Source organism: Triticum aestivum, chromosome 2D, assembly GCF_018294505.1.
Source record: "Triticum aestivum cultivar Chinese Spring chromosome 2D, IWGSC CS RefSeq v2.1, whole genome shotgun sequence".
NCBI lineage: Eukaryota > Viridiplantae > Streptophyta > Magnoliopsida > Poales > Poaceae > Triticum > Triticum aestivum.
Genome location: NC_057799.1, coordinates 118,708,670 through 118,733,442, shown reverse-complemented (window position 1 = coordinate 118,733,442; position 24,773 = coordinate 118,708,670).

The window sequence follows — 24,773 nt, the reverse complement described above, 5'->3', positions numbered from 1 at the left end:
ACAAGGCACACCGACCCCGACCCGGCACCCCGACCCGACACCCCGACCCGACACCCCGACCCCGAGACCCCAACCCCGACCCCGACACGGCACCCCGAGACCGACACGACACCCCGACCCCCGACACGTCCCGAAAAGGTGTTCTTTGGCCTTCCAGAAGCCGACGGGGTCATATATTTGTGAATTATTAGTTAGGTCATATATCTTTCGATTTTGTTATGAAAAACATCATATATAATTGTGTTGATCGGGTAGTTTTAAATGTGCAGTTGTTTCATCGCTGCGAGGTTTGGTGTTCGACGACCTGGCCGTGCGTTTGACGAGCTCTGCCCCTTCGTTCGTGGGTGAGCACAAATGACATGTCCTCCTCCCCCATTAATTATTTGATCTATTCCGATGAAACTTGATAGCTAGATATATATGTGTCTTGAATTATCAGTATGCGTAACCAATATGTGTCTCCCGTTCGAAAGCGTCATAGTTATAAATATGCATGCATTTGCATATTTATAACCTTGATTCTTTCGAATTGTCCAACGCTATCCATGGACAGCCCGAGTATGTTTAGATTGGGTTCGTTTTCCCATATGCTTTGCTCCGGATCCGACGCATAACTTTCGTCAGTGCCTCCCCTGTTGTTCTCCGGGTACACATCCTCTCTGTTTATTGCAGACACGTGTATCAGGAGAACAGCGGGGAGGTGCTGCCGAAATTTTGCGTAGGATCCGGGGCATAGCATGGGAAAATGAACCCAATCTAAACATACTCGGGTGGGATTAGGACCTATCATTACCTATTAGAGTGTAGGTTGCATGGACGTAATAAAATTAACAAAGTAGATCAACTGATGAATACATACATGGTGAATTATATATATATATTTGTTGTGTGTCTAGTAGCTCTGAAAGTCAAGATGAGTGATCGTGCGTGGATGTACACCGGTCACACTGGTCAGAACAAATGGAGCACTGAATGGTTCACAAAAACCAAGGGGTTTGTGCGAGCCGCATTTGCAAATGGCCAGAGGAAAACCTGGTACCCCTGTTTACGGTGCGGCAATTGGGAAAAGAGGACAGAGGCTGAAATGGGCAAACACCTGCAGAAGAGTGGTTTTACGCCCGATTATACGGTGTGGACATTTCATGGTGAGTCTGCCCAACGTGACCGAGCCGAGGTGGATCGTCGTCGCACCGACGAGCATGGTACCGGTATGGAAAACATGGTGCAAGACTTTGATGATGCTCGGGATTCGGACGAGGAGATGGAGGAATCTGCAAAGGCCTTCAATGAAATGTTGGAGTCTGCAAAACGTCCGCTCCATGAGCACACTGAGCTTTGTCAGTTGGATGCCATCTCACAAGTAATGGCTCTGAAGGCTCAGTTCAACTTGGGCAGAGAATGCTATGATGCAATGATGACAGTATTTGGACGCTTTCTACCCAAAGGCCATGTAATGCCTGCAAACCTGTACCAGTCGAACAAAATCCTCCGTGCACTGAAGATGCCCTATGATAAGATACATGCCTGTGAGAAAGGATGTGTCTTGTTTAGGCTTGACTATGCGGACTTGAACTGTTGTCCCATTTGCAAGTCTTCCAGGTATGTTGTGGTAGACAACGGTATGGGTGAGAAGACACAGACCAAAATCCCCGTTAGTGTTCTTCGGTATATGCCAATCGTACCAAGACTTCAACGTCTTTTCATGGTCGAAGAGACGGCCAGACAGATGACATGGCACAAAACGGGCAAAAGAACCGAACTAGATGCAGATGGGAATCTGATGATTGTACACACATCGGATGGTGTTGCGTGGAAAAAGTTTGATGAATTACATGGTGACAAAGCGGCAGATCCGAGGCATCCTCGAGTCGGCATCAGCACGGATGGGTTCAGGGTGTTTGGTATGACGGCAGCCCAATACAGTTGTTGGCCCGTATTTGTCTTTCCACTCAATCTCCCCCCCGGACAGATTATGAAAAGAAAGAACATTTTCCTGACGTTGATAATTCCAGGGCCCAACTATCCGGGGAAAAATATGAATGTGTACATGCAACCGCTTAAGGACGAATTGCAAGAAGCCTGGGATAATGGGTTCAAGACATACGATGCCTATAGCAAACGGAACTTCATAATGCGTGTCTGGTACATGTACTCGACGCATGACTTGCCGGCGTATGCGCTATTCGTTGGCTGGTGTGTGCATGGAAGGTTCCCGTGCCCCACATGCAAGGGAGCTCTTGAGTTTCGTTGGCTTCAGGCCGGTCGCAAGTTTTCTTGCTTCGACATGCATAGAGAGTTCCTGAATCCTCGCCATAAGTTCAGGAAAGACAAGAAGAACTTCATCAGAGGTAGACTTGTCAAAAACTCTGCACCACATGCATTGACAGGCCAACAGACCCTGGATCAGTTAAACGCTCTCGAGCCAGATCCCGAGCGTCCAGGGTACTTCAAGGGGTATAATTCTAAGCACGCCTGGACTCACAAAACATGCTTATGGGATCTGCCTTACTTCAAAGACCTCCTTTGCCCACACAACATCGACGTGATGCACACTGAGAAGAATATCGCCGAGGCACTTTTTGGTACATTGTTCGGCATAGACGGGAAGTCAAAGGATAATACTAAGGCTAGAGTCGATCTGGAGGCGCTATGTGATAGGCCGTTACAAAACATGAAAGAACCGAAAGGAAAGCAGAACTGGACGAAGCCAAAGGCATGGTACAATGCTGACGACCCTAAAAAGGGTGGATCCAACCTCAGCCTATTCAAAGGGAATCTCGCACCAGCCAGTGTTTCAAATCCAGTATCTTTGGATAACGAACAATGGCGGACCATTTCGTTGTATATCTTCAACAACCTGATAGAAGTGCGGCCGTACATCGAGTAAGTTCTCGGTACATAGTTTCGCAACTTCTATTTCCTTTGAACTGCTCTTATTCCTGGATATTTCATACAGTCGATACGTCGCCTTATTCTCGTATGGAGCGGTGATCCAAAAGGATTCTGTCGAAGAGTATGAGCTTCTCGCAAAGCAAGGTGGCGGCTATCCCGGTTTCATCTCTTGGTTCAAACAAACGGTAATTTCTATTAGACTTGTAGGCTAATTTGTAGGCGGCTATCCCGGTTTCATTCGCTAATTTGTGCGTAATGCAACAATCCTTTCATATTAAACTTGTAGGCTAATTCAGAGTCTATGGATGCCGAATTGAGACAAGTCGCTAATGGTTTTGACTATAAGGTCCGTTCATTTGACAAATACGACATCAACGGGTATCGCTTTCGTACCTATGGCAAAGAGGTATCTATGGCCGACCGAAAGTCTACAAATTGTTGTGTATCTGCTATCGGCGAAGGAGGTACCGGGTATTATGGGAGAGTTGAAGCAATTTATGAACTTCTATTCTATGGTGAAAACCCACCGAATGTCGTAGTCTTCAAATGTTATTGGTTTCAGCCGAAGGAGACTAGAAGAACTCATGAACATATAGGGCTAGTTGAAATCAACCAAAGCACCCATTTAGATGTTCCTGATGTCTATATTACGGCTCAACAGGCAACCCAAGTATTCTATCTACCGTGGGCCTGCCAAACTAATCCAAATCTGAAAGGTTGGGATGTCGTTTATGAAGTGCCGCCACGTGCTAGACTATCTCCCCCAAAGGAAGAGGATTATGAACCTCACATTAACCCAGACACATATGAAGGAGAATTCTTCCAAGAGACACGTCTTTCCAAAAAGCGTTTCAAGAACCGCTATACTTCACCCCAAAACATTGAAGTAGACAGTGACAGTGAATCCGACATCACCCCAGAGGAGGAACAAGAAGAGGTTACTGCTGCGGATGACCTGTCATTGCTTGACCGATTACGTCAAGGTGGCCTTGCACATGTTGATGCCACTGAACCCTATGAGCCCGTCATTGATTATAGTGATGATGATGATTATGCATTTATTGATGATACTGATCGAGATTATTAGTAGTGTCAGGTATTAAATTTTTTAATGTTGTACTTGATGATGATACACTTAAGTGATACACATATTATTATTCATGTCGGTCTTTTTTTTTATGTTGTACTAATTTCGTTTACTGTTTGTCATGGCAGGTGTTGAAAGATGGTGGGCGCTGGTCGGGAGCGCGCCAAGGCTCCTTCTTCCTCGGCGCGTGGTCTGAGGTCTTCGATTCCAGACGTACCTCTTCGCCGAGCGTTGCTGGACAGTATGTCCACACCGCCGGGCCCTTCTTCGTCCACCGCGGTGCCCAGCCGGGGACGAGGTAGGAAGAGAGGAGGTGGGGCACGTGGTCGCGGGAGAGGAGGTAGGGTGACTGCTAGGGCGCCTTCCTCGCCGCCACCCCCAGCTGTTTCACCCGAGCACGTGACTGCTAGGGTGGACTCGTCCGAGGAGGAGGCTACACGGACTCCGGTCCACGAGCCTCCGGTCCACGGGTCTTGGGCCCACGACCCTCGGGTCGACTGGCCTTCGGCCCACGAGAGTTCGGCCCACGAGACCCCGGAGGAGCACACGTCCGGATGGGGTACCTGGCCGGATCAGCCCGAGGAGCCGAGTGGCCATGCTGATGATGGCGGGGAGCCGACTGATCTTGAGGAGGAGGGTGGCACCGTCTACCAGCGTGGTGCTACACGGCTCCCGTCCGTGCCGGCGACCCGCGAGCAGAGGTGGTTGATCTTCCCTGATGGGCAGAGGTACGTAAGTGCATTTAAAATTTTTGTACCTTCTGCATTCACGTTTCTTCAAATAACTAATGCGTTGGCCTTGTCATGCTGCAGGGGTTGGGACCACCATCATAGTGTCCGCCGGCCCAACTCCGTCCTTGGAGTTCTTTGCCGGCAAAACTTCCCGGGGTTTGTCACGTTGCCTGGTGAGGGTCGGCTTCCAGAGCTTGGGTTGAGCTGGGAGCACTACGTGGCTGCCCCGGCCCCGCCGGATGTCATTATCGACGGTGTCGTGTGCGACACGAGGGCAGACATGGTGATCAGGACGTTCTGGGTAATTTCTCCTTTACACATTTCAAAATCTTCAACTAGCTAGTTATTAATTGTACTAATCAATATTGTCTCATTTGATTGCAGACATTCTACAGGTGTGAGGAGGGATACGAGGAGGAGTGCGCAAATGTTATCGAGAACGTCTGCAAGCGCCTACTCCAGAACTTACGGCACGAGGCTCGGGTGCAGGCTGTTCGAGACTACTACGCCTTGCGTGGTATCAAGAAGACCAAGCCGGCGTGCCGCGATAAGTTCCTGAGTAAGGAGCAGTACATGAAGGTAATAGTTAAGGCCTTCTACTTAAGTTCCTTCATTTAGTAATTCTTAGCCGTAGCGCTCAAGTTTCTATTTGCTAACTTAGGCGCCTCCGAGATGGTGTGCGGATCGGATGGATTGTTGGGAGGTGTTGGTCGATGAGTGGTGCTCACAAGAATGGCTAGCCCTCCACAACCAGGCCAAGGACAAACGTGCCCAAATGGAAGGTGTGCCACACCATCAAGGCAACTCCAACTTATATCAGTTCGGGCGCAACTGGGTATGTGGTTTGCTTCATGATTCATGCAATTCATTCATCATGCTAGCTTGAGCCCTTTAATTACTAACTTTCATTGCTTCTCTCTTTCAGGCACGCCACAATAAGGCGGATAAGGTGCCAGAGGTGTACGACCTGTATGCCATGGCCCACACTGGCTCTTACAAGAAAGTCAAGGCTTTCTCTCAGTCTGACCTCGATGATGCAAACAACTTCACCAACATCTCCTCCCACAACAAGCTCGTGAGATATAGAGATGAGGGGAAGGCGAGGAAAGGGGAGGACTTTAACCCGAGCCAGGGTCCCATTGATCCAGAGCTGGTGATGATATCTGGTGGCGGGAGGTCCCATGGCTCCATAGCCATTGGAGATGGACTTATCCGTTGTCCTAGCACTCTCCCGGAGATCAAGGCGCGCCAGTCGAGCTCCGCTCCTGAGATAAGGCCTCGTGAACGGCCAGTGCAACTCGCCATCAAGGTTAGTGATACGTACTCAGTTATCTGTCTCCATTACATTGTGTGCGCTTCCATCAATGATTACAAATGGTCATGTGAGTGGTGTTGCAGGCTGCTATACAGACTGAGAGAGATAGAACGGAGAAACTTCTGGCAGAGGCGGCGGAGAGGCAACGGGAGATGGAGGAGAGGACGAGAAAGATGATGGAGGAGGAGAGGGCACGGAATGACATGCAGGCAAGGGCCATGTACGAGCTCCTTGTGGTAAGTTTCTTCTGCAGATTACTTGCTAGTCTTAACATTTAAGTCTCATTACTAACTAGTATGACTCTGTTCTGAAAACCAAATGTGCAGTCTGTGTGCGAGAAGTCCGGTCAGCCCGCTCCGCCGATGCCAGTGATTGCTCCTGGGAGCACGGTGAGTTTAGTTTGAATGGACATTAGTTGGTAGTCTCAACATTTGAGTGTCGTAATGCTAACGAGACATTGAAAATGATCTTTGTTGCAGCTTAACTCCAGAAACGCATCGCACGATCCTTCTCCAGGTAGCGGCACTAGCCACCCCGGTCCTACACCTCCCTGATCACGGTAAGTTTCTCTAGTGTTTTGCTTAACAAATGCATAAAGACCTAGACTTAGCTTTATTTCCTCCAATATGCTTACCATAATGACCTAGAGTTAGCTTATTTTCCTCCAAAATGACCCATTTTACCTAGGTTAGCTTATAAATGATGCAGTTCATCCAAGTTAGCTCAAAAATGACCCATTTCACCTAGATTAGCTCCTAAATGATCCATTTTACCTACGTTACCTTTAAAATGGCCCATTTCACCTACGTTAACTCAAAAATGACCCATCTTACCTAGGTTATCTCATAAACGATCCATTTCAACTAATTTAGCTCATAAACGATCCATTTGACCTAAGTGAGCAAAAAAACGATCCATTTCACCTAAATTAGCTCTTAAATGATCCATTTCACCTAAGTTAGCTAAAAAACGATCCATTTCAACTAAATTAGCTAAAAAATGATCCATTTCAACAAAGTTAGCTCATAAACGATCCATTTCAACTAAGTTAGCTCAAAAACGATCCTTTTGACCTAAGTGAGCTAAAAAACGACCCATTTCACCTTAGTTACCTCAAAAACGATCCATTTCAACTAAGTTACCTCAAAAACGATCCATTTCTAACTTTCTTATTTTGCCATTTTGCAGATTTCATTATGTGCTGGATGGAGTGCTTGTTCTACTCTTCTTCTTCTTGTCTTCTCATTCTTGTCTTCTCATTCTAGTCACCTTAGCTATGGAGTGCTACTTTATGTATGGATGGAACTTCTTTATGTATGAAATGATGGATGGAACTTGTTTATGTATGAAATGATGGATGGACCTTGTTTGTGTATGAAATGATGTATGAACTTGTTTATGTGATGAATGCCTGTGAAATATATCTATATGTCATATATATTTTCTGTGCAAATTGTGGGATTTAACAAAAAACAGAAAAAACAGACAATATGCAGGCTCTTTGCCGTCTGCCACCGACGGCAAAGAGCTCTTTGCCGTCCGCCGCAGACGGCAAAGAAGCCACGTGGCAGCCAACTGTGCTTCCTGGGAGCTGACCCATTTGGTCAGTTTGCCTACAGTGGCAGACGGCAAAGAACCTGGCATCTAGTGACGTGTAGATGACATCATAAGGCGGACGGCAAAGACCAAAGGCTCTTTGCCGTCTGCGGCGGACGGCAAAGGTCTGCCGTTAGCCACTTAACGGACTGACAGCGCAAATATTGCCGTCCGCCCTCTTTGCCGTCCGCCGCAGACGGCAAAGATCCTTTGCCGTCCGCCGCCAGGAAGCAGACGGCAAAGAAGCTGTTTACCGTAGCCTTCTTTGCCGGAGCCTTTTGCCGTCCGCGGCTGACGGCAAAGGTCTTTGCCGTCCGCCTTTCGAGCCTTTGCCGTCCGCCATGGCAGACGGCAAAGTAGCTGTTTCCTGTAGTGGGAGATGCAAGCGGGCATGGCAATGAACGCTTACGCGTTTGTTTTTACTTGAGGGTCAGGTGTGACGTGGGCCTGAGCAGCTACATTTTGAGTGTAATATAGGAAGACAACAGAGTCATTTCACTATTCCCCTTCCCTTCAATTTTTAGTGAGCTTCTACCCGAAACATCCCCCTCCAAAGCGAAATAAGTTAAGCCCAAGCCCATAACTCAAAAATGACTTCTTTACATCTTTTATGGCTTATTTTGACAATAAGATCTGAAAAGGCGGAATAGAACTGGCCCTTAACCTGCAATTCAATTGTGTGTGCAATGATGAATCACTCCTGCCTGCTCTAGTGTACAGTTAGGCATCATCATACATGGCATAACCTAATACATGTGCATACCATTGTAGAATCTGGAATATGCAATGTTTATGTTAGTTCATACGTTGCACATGATGTTTAAATGCCCCTTAAATCTGGTCAGTCAAGTGATGGTCTGTAAGCCTCCTTCTTTGCTTCTTTTCCTTATATGTAAGATTTTCTCACACATCTGTTCAATTGCTTGTTCGCATCAGCCAGCCATAACAGGACTGTTTGCTTTGATTACTTGTTGTTCTTGACCTAACACTCTAACAGAACTTGTCAACAATTTAAACACTAAGGGCTGCTGTAGTGGGGGCTTGTCTAACTCATAGGTGACATAAAGGTTTGGCTGTACACTAAAGTAGGGTCTCCAAGAGTACCTGGAGATCCAGTTCGAAGGTATGCCTAGTTTTTACATAGTGCACACATAGTAAATGCTCATTTCATTGTGTGCAAGTGCAAGAGATGTGGCATGTTTCATTATGTGGTGTTGTTTTGTTATAATCTCATCCTTTTGTGTTGTTCACAGACTGGAAAGTATGCATATTTATCTTCCAAGGAGACGAGTAACTAGTTTGTGTCACCTTGCAGAGGGGGTGCAATGAAGATAAGATTGAGGATTTCCAAGTACAAGATGTTAGGAAGGAGCCTTGCAAGAGAAGTAGGAGCAGAGCTGAGCCTTGCAAGAGATGTAGGAGCAGTGCTGAGCCTGTTCAACCAGTTAAGGTAAGTCACTCTATCCAACTCAACAGTTCAATTCCTTGTTTGTTTCAGGCATAGTTAATTTGCTCTTTTCAATTGCTTTATTTGTCCTTAGTTAATGAGATGCCCAAACAATGATGCCTGATGTTGGGTACTTGTATAACTATTAGTTGACATAATTAAAGGCCTTACCATTTAATTACTCTGGCAAAGTGTGCCTGAAGCTTTGAAGTCTATTAACCAACTATTACTGCATGAGGCTCACAATCTAGTTTATACTAGGCTAATGATTGCATAGCTTTGCTTGCTATACTATGTTTGTATGAATCCCTCTGCTGTTCATTATGCACCCTAAGACTTTAATTGAGCTATAGAATGGCCAACTACTTGCTTACTTATACGCAACATGATGTCTAAATTTGTAACTTGTCTGTGTTTTGGATTTGGCCCCAACATCATGCTCCTCTGGTGAGCTAAGAGAGATTTCTGTATGCAGGCTGCACAGACTACCATTTTTATAATTTTTAAAATATCACCTTCTTATGCTTCATGACGTGTAACATTATTGTTAGTCCTGTTTTGCCATGTACAAAATAGTCTGTCTTGCTCGCTTCACTGTTGTAACTATATTTTTGCCCTATTGATGGGTACTTACAGAAACATTTCAGGATGAAGTGACATCAACACAAAGATCTGCAAGCAGTGCGGCATGGCCGTTACCGAATGATTATGGATTGGAATTGGAATGTGCTGATGTTCTCGAGCATCAACTAGAGGTGGCAAGACAACATGTACAAGATTCTCAACGTACAATCAACAAGTTGAGACTGGACATGCAGGTATTAGATGCAGGAGTCAAAAAAAGAAACAAGACACTGAGGTAACCACGAAGGAATTGGAGATTTTCTAGACTGAAATTTGTGCTATCTGAATCCGACCAATCCTATTTTCTGAAGAGATTATAGTTCAAATGGTAAGTTCTGTTGATGCGTGTCCATGATGTATGAGATTTATTTGTCCAGTGTATGTAGTATGCTGTTTGTGTACGCTTTATTATCACTAGTGCCGAACTATAATGCCAAGTGGGTATATTCGGCTGTAATTTCTTTATTGTATAGTGTAGGATTATTCTACGTTTCTAAGCCTTAGTCTTTTTATTGTATAGTGTATGTATTTTAGAGGCGATAGTATAGAGTAGGATAATTCTTGAATATGCTATATCGTTGAAACGGGGGCCAACACGCCCAAACATTTCCTGGACGCCATACAAACGAACAAACATGTGTAGTCAAAGCGGGCCTTAATTGGGCTAGTCAAAATAATATTAAGTGGATCCCAAGTGATGTGGCCCACCATAACTACGGCTCTTAGCAGGCCGTTAACAGGCCAAAAGCTCGATAGGGCCGTATAAATGGAAATAGTCCGCGGGCCTCTAGCAGGCCGAAATAGATGTCAATTTTGTCTAGGCCCTTTTACTTTACGGGCCAGTAAGAGGCCGAAAGTGTTATGGGGTAGAGGAGGCCCAATTTGCAAACTAGGCTTTTAACAGGCCTAAAGTCGCGTTGGGCTGAAATGATGCCCTGCGGAACATGGGCTTCTAATGAACCTAAAGTCAAAGGCCCAACTGTTGTGCGGGCCGTTAACAGGCCGGGAGACAAAATGGGCTAGGAGTTGGCCCATTTACCGGATGGGCCGTGGACAGGCCTAAAGTCATAGCGGGCTAGAATTGGCCCAACTGCAGAATGGGCCGAGAAAAGGCCGAAAGATGTTCCGGGCCATTAACGGGCTAGAACTGACGATGGGCTGCTAACAGGCCGAAAGAAGCTCGGGCCGCAATTGGGCCCAAAACATAGCGGGCCGTTAACGGGCTAAAACTGACGATGGGCTGGAAATTGTCAAATCTAGAATGGGCCTTTGATGGGCCGATTCCGTGTAACTTGTATGTGCCGTGCTTGTAAATGGGCCTGACTCAAGTAGGCCTCTAATGGGCCAGCCTGCTTATTTTGACAGGCCCGACCTTTTATCCTGAATGGGCCACTGTTGGGCCGGTCCACGTGTTGACATATCATAGGCGCATCTCGCCCATTGGATGAGTGACACCTGTGCCAACGCGGAGCTGACACGTGGTTCCGTCGGCCAATGAGAATTTTACACGTGGAAAATCGACATTGGTTATGGCTGTTAGCGGGTTATCGGATCCAAAACCGGGCCCGATAGCTTAACGGCGACTCGTTACGGTGGATGCCACGTGTCGGTCACCCTTGATGAAAGCACTTCCATGATGCGACATTTATCGTCATGGAAGTGAACACTTCTGTGATGATAATTCTAGTAATGTCATCGAACACTTCTACGACAACACAGGTATGACTATCTTGATTATATCATAAAATCGTCTTGGATGTACATGCATGACAGAAAACGTGACCTACTGTGACAAACACGTATCATCACGGAAGTGTATTTTTTGTAGTGCAGGTTTGCGTGCATAACTTGTGCTTGGTCTACCATATATGCCATGCCGACGTTGAGTGCGAGGAATTTAAGAAGTTCCTCACGGGCGACCTAGTCAAATTCGTTATTGTAGACTTTACGATCGACAGAAGAGTCCAGGGTCGGATAGGCCTCGTTGTAGGCGAGCCCTTCGACCTCCCGAAGAATGGGCTGGTGCCCTCCCGTGATCAGCCTTCAATGCTGACCCTGGTAGGAGCCCTGGTTCATCCTTCGTACGGCAAACTGAAGAAACCTCCGCCCAAGTTGCATCATCATGCATGGCAGTGGAATGTACTATATATAGACCACATCCAGTACGCTGCAATGGATGCTTACCTTTGTTTCAATATCTACAAGGGTTGGATTAAGAGCAAGAGCCAAGTGTGCGGTTCAAGCAAAGAAGTATCGGCCAAGAGGAAGAGGGACAAGGACGAAGTCGAGCATGTGGACGAGGAGTCCGAGTAAGGTCGCAGTGTCATTGCTCATGGTGGTTCTAATGCAATGTCTACCGGATTAGTTGCTAAGTTTAATTTCAGGGGTGCTTAGTTTTATTTGAGGGGTGTGTTGTGCTGAGCCCCTAGCAGAACTATGTTATGTTCCTTCTCGTTACTTTAACTCTTCAGTACGTACATACTAGTATTTCATACAGTTCATCTTTTAGTTGGTAGTACTACCACTCGTTTCTTCACATTATATACGTACAATATATATGGCCAAAATCATATAGCCAGCAATTTAGTTGTCAAAGAATTTCAGGGTGCTTAGTTTTATTTGAGGGGTGTGTTGTGTTGGACACCATTATTGTGAATCAAATCTCTTTTGCCATGTTATAATGACATAAATACCTATGGACCAACATGCCAGCTCTCCCTCTATCTCACTACAGTACAATAAAGTGTGGGGCCTAGTTGATCCCAACAGCGTTCTTATTTTCCTGTAAAATTATCCGCTTGGTTACTCCTGACAAGCGGGGCCACACTTATCATTGTGAGATAGAGAGAATCGGCTTATTTTTGTCATATAGCATGGTCAGCGGGTTCGAAGTGAAAATAACGATGTCTAATGGCATTTTTGAGTAAACATCTAACGGAACGATGGCATTTTTGAGATATCTAATTGCATTTTTGAGCAAGCATCTCATGGATCGATGGCATTTTTGAGTAGTTGTAACTTCTAATTGTAGGGGAACGTAGCAGAAATTCAAAATTTTCTACGCATCACCAAGATCAATCTATGGAGTAATCTAGCAACGAGGGAAGGGGAGTGCATCTACATACCCTTGTAGATCGCGATGCGGAAGCGTTGCAAGAACGCGGATGAAGGAGTCGTACTCGTAGCGATTCAGATCGCGGTTGATTCCGATCTAAGCACCGAAGAACGGTGCCTCCGCGTTCAACACACGTGCAGCCTGGTGACGTCTCCCACGCCTTGATCCAGCAAGGAGAGAGGGAGAGGTTGGTGAAGACTCCATCCAGCAGCAACTCGACGGCGTGGTGGTGATGGAGGAGCGTGGCAATCCCGCAGGGCTTCGCCAAGCACCGCGGGAGAGGAGGACGAGGGAGAGGGGTAGGGCTGCGCCGAAAGAGAGACGTTCTCGTGTGTTGGGCAGCCCCAAAACCCCAATATATACAGGGGAGGGGGACGGCTGCGCCGAAAGAGAGACGTTCTCGTGTGTTGGGCAGCCCCGAAACCCCAATATATATAGGGGAGGGGGAGGGCTGCGCCCCCCATCTAGGGTTTCCCCCTCAAGGGGTGCGGCCAGCCCTAGATGGGGCTTGGGGGGCGGCCAAAGGGGGGAGGAGTGCCTCCCAAGTCAAGTGGAGGCCCTCCCCCTTAGGGTTTCCCCTCTCCCATGTGCATGGGCCTTGGGGGGGCTGGTGCCCCTGGCCCATTAAGGCTAGGGCGCCCCCTTACAGCCCATGCTGCTGTATTGGACGTGGTGGAACATTTTCCGGACCTCCGGACCCCTCCGAAATCCTCCGGAACCTTCTGGAAGCTTCCCGGTACAATACCGAAAAAACCCGAACTTTTCCCGGAACCCGAACAACAACTTTCCATATATAAATCTTTACCTCCGGACCATTCCGGAACTCCTCGTGACGTCCGGGATCTCATCCGGGACTCCGAACAACATTCGGTAACCACGTACATACTTTCCCTATAACCCTAGCGTCATCGAACCTTAAGTGTGTAGACCCTACGGGTTCGGGAACCATGCAGACATGACCGAGACGTTCTCCGGCCAATAACCAACAGCGGGATCTGGATACCCATGTTGGCTCCCACATGTTCCACGATGATCTCATCGAATGAACCACGATGTCGGGGATTCAATCAATCCCGTATGCAATTCCCTTTGTCTATCGGTATGTTACTTGCCCGAGATTCGATCGTCGGTATCCCTATACCTTGTTCAATCTCGTTACCGGCAAGTCTCTTTACTCGTTCCGTAACTCACATCATCTCGTGATCAACTCCTTGGTCACACTGTGCACATTATGATGATGTCCTACCGAGTGGGCCCAGAGATACCTCTCCGTTTACACGGAGTGACAAATCCCAGTCTCGATTCATGCCAACCCAACAGACACTTTCGGAGATACCTGTAGTGCACCTTTATAGTCACCCAGTTACGTTCTGACGTTTGGTACACCCAAAGCATTCCTACGGTATCCGGGAGTTGCACAATCTCATGGTCTAAGGAAGTGATACTTGACATTAGAAAAGCTCTGAGCAAACGAACTACACGATCTTGTGCTAGGCTTAGGATTGGGTCTCGTCCATCACATCATTCTCCTAATGATGTGATCCCGTTATCAACGACATCCAATGTCCATGGTCAGGAAACCGTAACCATCTATTGATCAACGAGCTAGTCAACTAGAGGCTTAATAGGGACATGGTGTTGTTTATGTATCCACACATGTATCTGAGTTTCCTATCAATACAATTCTAGCATGGATAATAAACGATTATCGTGAACAAGGAAATATAATAATAACCAATTTATTATTGCCTCTAGGGCATATTTCCAACAGTCTCCCACTTGCACTAGAGTCAATAATCTAGTTCACATCACCATGTGATTAACACTGACAGGTCACATCACCATGTGACCAACATCCAAAGAGTTTACTAGAGTCAACAATCTAGTTCACATCATTATGTGATTAACACTCAATGAGTTCTGGTTTGATCATGTTATGCTTGTGAGAGAGGTTATTAGTCGACGGGTCTGAACCTTTCAGATCCGTGTGCTTTACGAATATCTATGTCATCTTGTGGATGCTACCACGCGCTATTTGGAGCCATTTCAAATAATTGCTCTACTATACGAATCCTGTTTACTACTCAGAGTCATCCGGATTAGTGTCAAAGTTCGCATCGACGTAACCCTTTACGACGAACTCCTTTTCACCTCCATAATCGAGAAAATGCCTTAGTCCACTAGATACTAAGGATAAGTTCGACCGCTGTCATGTGATCCATTCCCGGATCACTATTGTACCCCTTGACCAACTCATGGCAAGGCACACTTCATGTGCGGTACACAGCATAGCATACTGTAGAGCCTACGTCTGAAGCATAGGGGACGACCTTCGTCCTTTCTCTCTCTTCTGCTGTGGTCAGGTCTTGAGTCTTACTCAATACTCACACCTTGTAACACAGCCAAGAACTCCTTCTTTGCTGATCTATTTTGAACTCTTTCAAAATCATGTCAAGGTGTGCGTTCTTTGAAAGTATCATCAGGCATCTTGATCTATCTCTATAGATCTTGATGCCCAATACGTAAGCAGCTTTATCCAGGTCTTCCGTTGAAAAACTCCTTTCAAACAACCTTGTATGCTTTCCAGAAATTTTACATCATTTCGGATCAACAATATGTCATTCACATATACTTATCAGAAATGTTGCAGCGCTCCCACTCACTTTATTGTAAATACAAGTTTCTAACAAACTTTGTATAAACCCAAAAACTTTGATCACTCCATCAAAGCGTATATTCTGACTCCGAGATGCTTGCTCTAGTCCATGGAAGGATCGCTGGAGCTAGCATACCTTTTAGCATCCTTAGGATCGACAAAACCTTTCTGATTGTATCACATACAACCTTTCCTTACGAAAACTGGTAAGGAAACTTGTTTTGACATCCATCTGCCAGATTTCATAAATGCAGCTAATGCTAACATGATTCCGACGGACTTAAGCATCGCTACGGATGAGAAAATCTCATCGTAGTCAACTCCTTGAACTTGTGGAAATACTCTTTGCCACAAGTCAAGCTTCATAGACAGTAACATTACCGTCCATGTCCGTCTTCTTCTTAAAGATCCATTTATCTCGGATTTCATGGCTTCTAACGATTTGTCAGAATATGGGCCCACCATCGCTTCTACATAGCTCGTAGGTTCAGTATTGTCCAACAACATGATATCTCAGACAGGATCACGTACCACTCTGAAGTAGCACGCATCCTCGTCGTCCTACGAGGTTTGGTGGTGACTTGATCCGAAGTTTCATGATCACTATCATAAGCTTCCACTTCAATTGGTGTAGGTGCCACAGGAACAACTTCCTGTGCCTTGCTACACACTAGTTGAAGTTATGGTTCAATAACCTTATCAAGTTTCCACCATCCTCCCACTCAATTCTTTCGAGAGAAACTTTTCCTCGAGAAATGAACCGTTTCTAGAAGCAATTACTTTTGCTTCCAGATTTGAAATAGGAGGTATACCCAACTGTTTTGGGTATTCTATGAAGACGCATTTATCCGCTTTGGGTTCGAGCTTATCAGCCTGAAACTTTTTCACATAAGCATCGCAGCCCCAAACTTTTAAGAAACGACAACTTAGGTTTCTCTAAACGGTGTCGTCTCAACGGAATTGTGTGGTGCCCCTTTTAAAGTGAATTCGGTTGTCTCTAATGCCTAACCCATAAATGATAATGGTAATTCAATAAGAAAGATCATGGTATGCACCATATCCAATAGGGTGCAGTTATGATGTTCGGACACACCATCACAGTATGGTGTTCCAGGCGGTATTACTTGTGAAACACTTTCCACAATGTCTTAATTGTGTGCCAAACTCATAACTCAGATACTCATCTCTATGATCATATCACAGACATTTTATCCTCTTGTCACGACGATCTTCAACTTCACTCTGAAATTACTTGAACCTTTCAATAATTCAGACTTGTGTTTCATCAAGTAAATACACTCAGCATCTACTCAAATCATCTGTGAAGTAAGAACATAACGATATCCACTGCATGCCTCAGTACTCATTGGACTGCATACATCAAAATGTATTACTTCCAATAAGTTGCTCTCTTGTTCCATCTTACTGAAAACGAGGCCTTTCAGTCATCTTGCCCATGTGGTATGATTTGCATGTCTCAAGTGATTCGAAATCAAGTGAGTCCAAACGATCCATCTGCATGGAGTTTCTTCATGCATATATACCAATAGACATGGTTTGCATGTCTCAATCTTTTCAAAAACCACTGAGTCCAAAGATCCATCTACATGGAGCTTCTTCATGCGTTCTATACCAATATGACTCAAGTGGCAGTGCCACAAGTGTGTGGTACTATCATAACTATCTTATATCTTTTGGCATGAACATGTGTATCACTACGATCGAGATTCATTTTAGGTGCAAGACCATTGAAGGTATTATTCAAATAAACAGAGTAACCATTATTCTCCTTAAATGAATAACTGTATTGCGATAAACATAATCCAATCATGTTCAACGCAAACACAAAATCTCGATGGTAGAGGGAGCATGCGATGCTTGACCACATCAACCTTGGAAACACTTCCAACACATATCGTCATCTCACCTTTAGCTAGTCTCCGTTTATTCCGCAGCTTTTATTTCGAGTTACTAACACTTAGCAACTGAACCGGTATCTAATACCCTGGTGCTGCTAGGAGTACTAGTAAAGTACACATTCATATACTGTATATCCAATATACTTCTGTTGACCTTGTCTGCCTTCTCATCTACCAAGTATCTAGGGTAGTTCGGCTTCAGTGACCGTTCCCCTCATTACAGAAGCACTTAGTCTCGGGTTTGGGTTCAACCTTGGGATTCTTCACTAGAGCAGCAAATGACTTGCTGTTTCATGAAGTATCCCTTTTGCCCTTGCCCTTCTAGAAACTAGTGGTTTTACTAACCATCAACAATTGATGCTCCTTCTTGATTTCTACTTTCGCGGTGTCAAACATCGCGAATAGCTCAAGGATCATCATATCTATCTCTGATATGTTATAGTTCATCACGAAGCTCTACTAGCTTGGTGGCAGTGACTATGGAGAACTATCACTATCTCATCTGGGAGATTAACTCCCACTCGATTCAAGTGATTGTAGTACTCAGACAATCTGAGCACATGCTCAACGATTGAGCTTTTCTCCCTTAGTTTGCTGGCTTAAGAAACTTGTCAGAGGTCTCATACCTCTTGACGTGGGCACTAGTCTGAAATCCCAATTTCAGTCTTCCGAACATCTCATATGTTCTGCGACATTTCAAAAAACGTCTCTTGTGCCACAATTCTAAACCGTTAGCATTACGCACTAAACTATCACGTAGTCATCAAAAACGTGTATGTCAGATGTTTCGCAACATCTACAGACGACGCTGAGGTTCAGCACACCGAGCGGTGCATTAAGGACATAAGCCTTCTGTGCAGCAATGAGGACAATCCTCAGTTTACGGACCCAGTCCGCATAATTGCTACTACCAACTCTCAACTAAATTTTCTCTAGGAACATATCTTAAACAGTAGAACTAAAGCGCAAGATATGACATAATTTGCAAAGACTTTTTGACTATGTTCATGATAATGAAGTTCATCTGATTATTGAACTCCCACTCAGATAGACATCCCTTTAGTCATCTAAGTGATACATGATCCAAGTCAAACTAGGCCGTGTCCGATCATCACGTGAGACGGACTAGTCATCATCGGTGAACATCTCCATGTTGATCGTATCTACTATACGACTCATGTTCGATCTTTCGATCTCTTGTGTTCCGAGGCCATGTCTGTACATGCTAGGCTCGTCAAGTCAACCTAAGTGTTTTGCATGTGTTCCGAGGCCATGTCTGTACATGCTAGGCTCGTCAACACCCGTTGTATTCGAACGTTAGAATCTATCACACCCGATCATCACGTGGTGCTTCGAAACAACGGACCTTCGCAATGGTGCACAGTTAGGGGGAACACTTCTCTTGAAATTTTAGTGAGGGATCATCTTACTTACTACCGTCGTTCTAAGAAAATAAGATGCATAACATGATAAACATCACATGCAATCAAATAGTGACATGATATGGCCAATATCATCTTGCTCCTTTGATCTCCATCTTCGGGGCACCATGATCATCTTTGTCACCGGCATGACACCATGATCTCCATCATCATGATCTCCATCATTGTGTCTTCATGAAGTTGTCACGCCAACGATCACTTCTACTTCTATGGCTAACGCGCTTAGCAATAAAGTAAAGTCATTTACATGGCGTTATTGAATGACACGCAGGTCATACAAAAAATAAAGACAACTCCTATGGCTCCTGCCGGTTGTCATACTCATTGACATGCAAGTCGTGATTCCTATTACAAGAACATGATCAATCTCATACATCACATATATCATTCATCACATCCTTTTGGCCATATCACATCACATAGCACATGCTGCAAAAACAAGTTAGACGTCCTCTAATTGTTGTTGCAAGTTTTTACGTGGCTTGTATAGGTTTCTAGCAAGAACGTTTCTTTCCTACGTAAAACCACAACGTGATATGCCAATTTCTATTTACCCTTCATAAGGACCCTTTTCATCGAATCCATTCCGACTAAAGTGGGAGAGACAGACACCCGCTAGCCACCTTATGCAACTAGTGCATGTCAGTCGGTGGAACCTGTCTCACGTAAGCGTACGTGTAAGGTCGGTCCGGGCCGCTTCATCCCACAATGCCGCCGAAACAAGATAAGACTAGTAGCGACAAGAAGAATTGGCAACATCTACGCCCACAACTACTTTGTGTTCTACTCGTGCATAGAAACTACGCATAAACCTGGCTCTGAAACCACTGTAGGGGAACGTAGCAGAAATTCAAAATTTTCTACGCATCACCAAGATCAATCTATGGAGTATTCTAGCAACGAGGGAAGGGGAGTGCATCTACATACCCTTGTAGATCGCGATGCGGAAGCGTTGCAAGAACGCGGATGAAGGAGTCGTACTTGTAGCGATTCAGATCGCGGTTGATTCCGATCTAAGCACCGAAGAACGGTGCCTCCGCGTTCAACACATGTGCAGCCCGGTGACGTCTCCCACGCCTTGATCCAGCAAGGAGAGAGGGAGAGGTTGGGGAAGACTCCATCCAGCAGCAACACGACGGCGTGGTGGTGATGGAGGAGCCTGGCAATCCCGCAGGGCTTCGCCAAGCACCGCGGGAGAGGAGGAGGAGGGAGAGGGGTAGGGCTGCGCCGAAAGAGAGACGTTCTCGTGTGTTGGGCAGCCCCAAAACCCCAATATATATAGGGGAGGGGGAGGGCAGCGCCGAAAGAGAGACGTTCTCGTGTGTTGGGCAGCCCCAAAACCCCAATATATATAGGGGAGGGGGAGGGCTGCGCCCCCCATCTAGGGTTTCCCCCTCAAGGGGTGCGGCCAGCCCTAGATGGGGCTTGGGGGGCGGCCAAAGGGGGAGGAGTGCCTCCCAAGTCAAGTGGAGGCCCTCCCCCTTAGGGTTTCCCCTCTCCCATGCGCATGGGCCTTGGGGGGGGCTGGTGCCCCTGGCCCATTAAGGCTAGGGCGCCCCCTTACAGCCCATGCTGCTGTATTGGACGTGGTGGAACATTTTCCGGACCTCCGGACCCCTCCGGAATCCTCCGGAACCTTCTGGAAGCTTCCCGGTACAATACCGAAAAAACCCGAACTTTTCCCGGAACCCGAACAACAACTTTCCATATATAAATCTTTACCTCCGGACCATTCCGGAACTCCTCGTGGCGTCCGGGATCTCATCCGGGACTCCGAACAACATTCGGTAACCACGTACATACTTTCCCTATAACCCTAGCGTCATCGAACCTTAAGTATGTAGACCCTACGGGTTCGGGAACCATGCAGACATGACCGAGACGTTCTCCGGCCAATAACCAACAGCGGGATCTGGATACCCATGTTGGCTCCCACATGTTCCACGATGATCTCATCGGATGAACCACGATGTCGGGGATTCAATCAATCCCGTATGTAATTCCCTTTGTCTATCGGTATGTTACTTGCCCGAGATTCGATCGTCGGTATCCCTATACCTTGTTCAATCTCGTTACCGGCAAATCTCTTTACTCGTTCCGTAACTCACATCATCTCGTGATCAACTCCTTGGTCACACTGTGCACATTATGATGATGTCCTACTGAGTGGGCCCAGAGATACCTCTCCGTTTACACGGAGTGACAAATCCCAGTCTCGATTCGTGCCAACCCAACAGACACTTTCGGAGATACCTGTAGTGCACCTTTATAGTCACCCAGTTACGTTCTGACGTTTGGTACACCCAAAGCATTCCTACGGTATCCGGGAGTTGCACAATCTCATGGTCTAAGGAAGTGATACTTGACATTAGAAAAGCTCTGAGAAAACGAACTACACGATCTTGTGCTAGGCTTAGGATTGGGTCTCGTCCATCACATCATTCTCCTAATGATGTGATCCCGTTATCAACGACATCCAATGTCCATGGTCAGGAAACCGTAGCCATCTATTGATCAACGAGCTAGTCAACTAGAGGCTTACTAGGGACATGGTGTTGTTTATGTATCCACACATGTATCTGAGTTTCCTATCAATACAAATCTAGCATGGATAATAAACGATTATCGTGAACAAGGAAATATAATAATAACCAATTTATTATTGCCTCTAGGGCATATTTCCAACACTAATGGCAAAACTGAGTAGTGATACACAACTAGTGGCATAAATAACGAGAACCCAATAAATAAATAGGTATGCTAATTTCTTTAATAGAATTTAGCACCCCATTTAAGCACGTACTAGCTTTTTTAATAGTACTATATGCATAATTTGGCGACACGCGCTCTCTATATGTACCGCCTTTGTCTTTAATTTCATCTTGTTAGTTTTGCTCCATGGCGCAATCCATCGATAATACTACTGTACAAAAGTATACATTTTTTAAAAGGCTAGAGGGCGGGGCGTCTCGGTTGGTCTGTTTCACGAGAGGCGAGGGCCTTTGTGATTTGTCGGCTCATTACTGCTGGAAGGCAGGCCTTGTGATTTGACTGCTCGTATGAATGTTCCCGACGACCCGAGAGGAGCAAAGAACCGTGCGATATACACAAGTTTTCCACTGGAGTACTAGTACGACGGAGGAGCAGGAAACACGGCAGCCCAGTGCCATATGGCGATAAAAATGATCTAATTTTCTAGTCATCGATCCCAAGGCGCCGCTGATCGTTAGCATTGTTTTATTCATGCCTCGCAGAGAATGTGAAACGTGCGGCGAAACACCCGAAGCAAAAGAAGAAACACATGAGCAAAAGAAGAAGGAAGATTATCACCCCAAAAAAAGAAGGAAGACGCACACACAAGTCTGGGGCGCTGCTCTCTACTACATGAAGGGTTGCTGGCCGCAGAGTCATAACTGCTTCTTCATCGCCTCCACACCCTCCATCACCTTGCACGTCTCCACTGCCATCTTCATCATTCTGTCCATGATGCGGGATTTCTCGACGTGAGCCTTCATCATCTGTTCCACGGCCGCATTACGTACCTTGATAGCAGCCGGGTCCTTGATGCGGAGCTTCGCCAACTCCTCCTTTTGTTCCATGATGAGGGCCTACATCATCTTCATCGAGTAACTACTCTTCTCATGCAGCTTCTTCCAGCCGGCATTCTCCTCCTTCAGCAGGTCGAGCCCGTGGCAGAGCTTCGCCTTGTCTTCCTGAAGTTGCAGGATTTTGCCGGTCGCCTTCTTATCCGAGGCAATGCTCTTCTTCAGCAGCATCACCAAGCCGGCGGTCAATTCCCCCTGCTCATTGAGCTCAGTGGGCATGCGTCGAGGCTCTCCTTCAGCAGCTCCACCAAGCCATCGATGAACTCCTCCTGCTTATTGAGCTGATCGGGCATGTCGTCGAGGGATAACGACTCCACTGCTGCCAGCTCGGCATGTTTGCCTCCGCGGCTAGGGCAGTCCTGGGAGCCCTCGCCTCCGCGGCAATGGCGCTCCTGGGAGCACTCGCCTCCGTGGCTAGGGCGCTCCTGGGAGCCCTCGCCTGCCCGTGAGAGATCTTTCGAGGTCTCTACGAGGCGGCGAGCCCTCTTTTCTTTCGGCGGCCTTGGTTGTCGCTCCCTTGTTATGAGTAGTTCTCGACCTAGAGCTCTGCACACCGGCCATGGCAAGGACGGACGAACAAAAAGACTTATGAGCAGGAAGAGGTAGAGTGATTTTCGGCTAGGTACTAGTTCCCCTTTTTATAACCTAGTACCAGCACTAGTAGTAAAACCTGCATAGTGGGAAGTGGGAACACGTTCAGGTTTGATACGTACTAGGGTGTGAGCAGGTTTGCACTTAATTATACTGTACACTTTGGAATGTGATGGGAACAAACTAAAGATTAATTGATGGTTTTGGTTTCGAGGCCCAAAACGGCTCCCGGTGAGTTTCCTGGAACACAAATTTCAAGTACTACTGGTCAAATACGGTCGCACAAGTGAGTGATGTATAATTGGTCGTACATGTCAGACCAAGGCGATGCGTGTCGTGGGTCCGACCGACCGTTTATTGGTGCGATCGACCCTAAGTATTATACGATGGAGACTTCTGGTTGTGGCTTCGGGTGATTGTGACGACCAAGCATTCAAAACTAGTGATAAATCAATTACCATCTTTTTCCAAAGGACCAAGTATTTTCACAGGAATACAATACATATAGATGGAGTGATTGTCACGGTTGCAAACCACCATGGCGCCGCAAGTTCATTGCAGCAGCAACCGAGTAGGTCACTGCATCGCCGGCAGGTCAGGAGGGTAGCTCACCTCGCCTACGATGCATGCCCAGCGGCGCCACCGCCGCTTGTCCTGCGATCTGGCTTCTCCTACCGCCCATTTGAACAGTTGCACCGGCTGCTCATGCCATTCCATAGGCATGCGCGTTCTTTCCTCCGCAGTTGACTCCGTGAATATGATCTCTCCCATTAGCCCTAGCTCTAAATCAACACGACACTGCCAGATGCTGACATCCCTCAGCATCTCTCCCCTGAGATCGACTTGCGCCTCTGCCTTGTGCTGCGCCAGGCGTAGCTCCTTGGAACTTCTCTCCAATCGATGCGACGCTTCCTCGATCCGATTTGCCCTTGCTGCCCACCACCTGAAACGCTGCCCTGGCATGTCCTCCGACGCCACCGATCTGTGATTCCAAAGCAATGGATCCCCTCTAAAACACATGTGGGTTTCGCTCAAAGGCGGCAGTGCTGCGGGCCGCAGCGAGAGGGAAGCCCGCGGGATCCTGGGATTTAAGGGATTATCCATGGCAGGATCTAGTGGGTGAGACGGGGAGGCGAGCCTAGGTGCTGTGAGAGCCCTACGAGGCTAAGATAAAGATAGTACTACTCCACTCCGTCCATATTTAAATACAAAGGCCACCAACAGTAGCCCTGGCAAAAATTGATCATGCTGCCTGCGTCCTGGTTTCACTACAAAAAAAAGACACATCCGTGACATTTTGGGCCGAACAATTTTTTTCTGTCATACATATGACACTTCTATGACGATAATTGTGACAAAACCCAGTATAATCATATATGTGGTGGGCTCCTACTTCTATGACAAAAAATCATGACAGAAAATGGGCTTTTCGTCCTGGGCGGGCCGGAGACGCGGCTGCATGATATTCTTTGGGCCGTCCATGACGGAAAAAACCGTGGTAGAAGCGAGGGCGAGGAAAATTTCGGGGAGTTCCTGGTTACGGTGGGAGGTCGGGGGCCGAGCGATGCGCGTTTCTCTCGTACACGTACACGCGTGTGTGCGAGGCGTTGGCTCTAACTGAACCCGAGCGAGGCGTTGGGCTCTAACTGAACCCGAGCGATTGCACTGCAGGCTACGCATTACTGAACCCGAGCGATCGATCGATGGCTGTTAATTGAACCCGATCGAGCGATTCCTTCGCTACTGCTGCTAA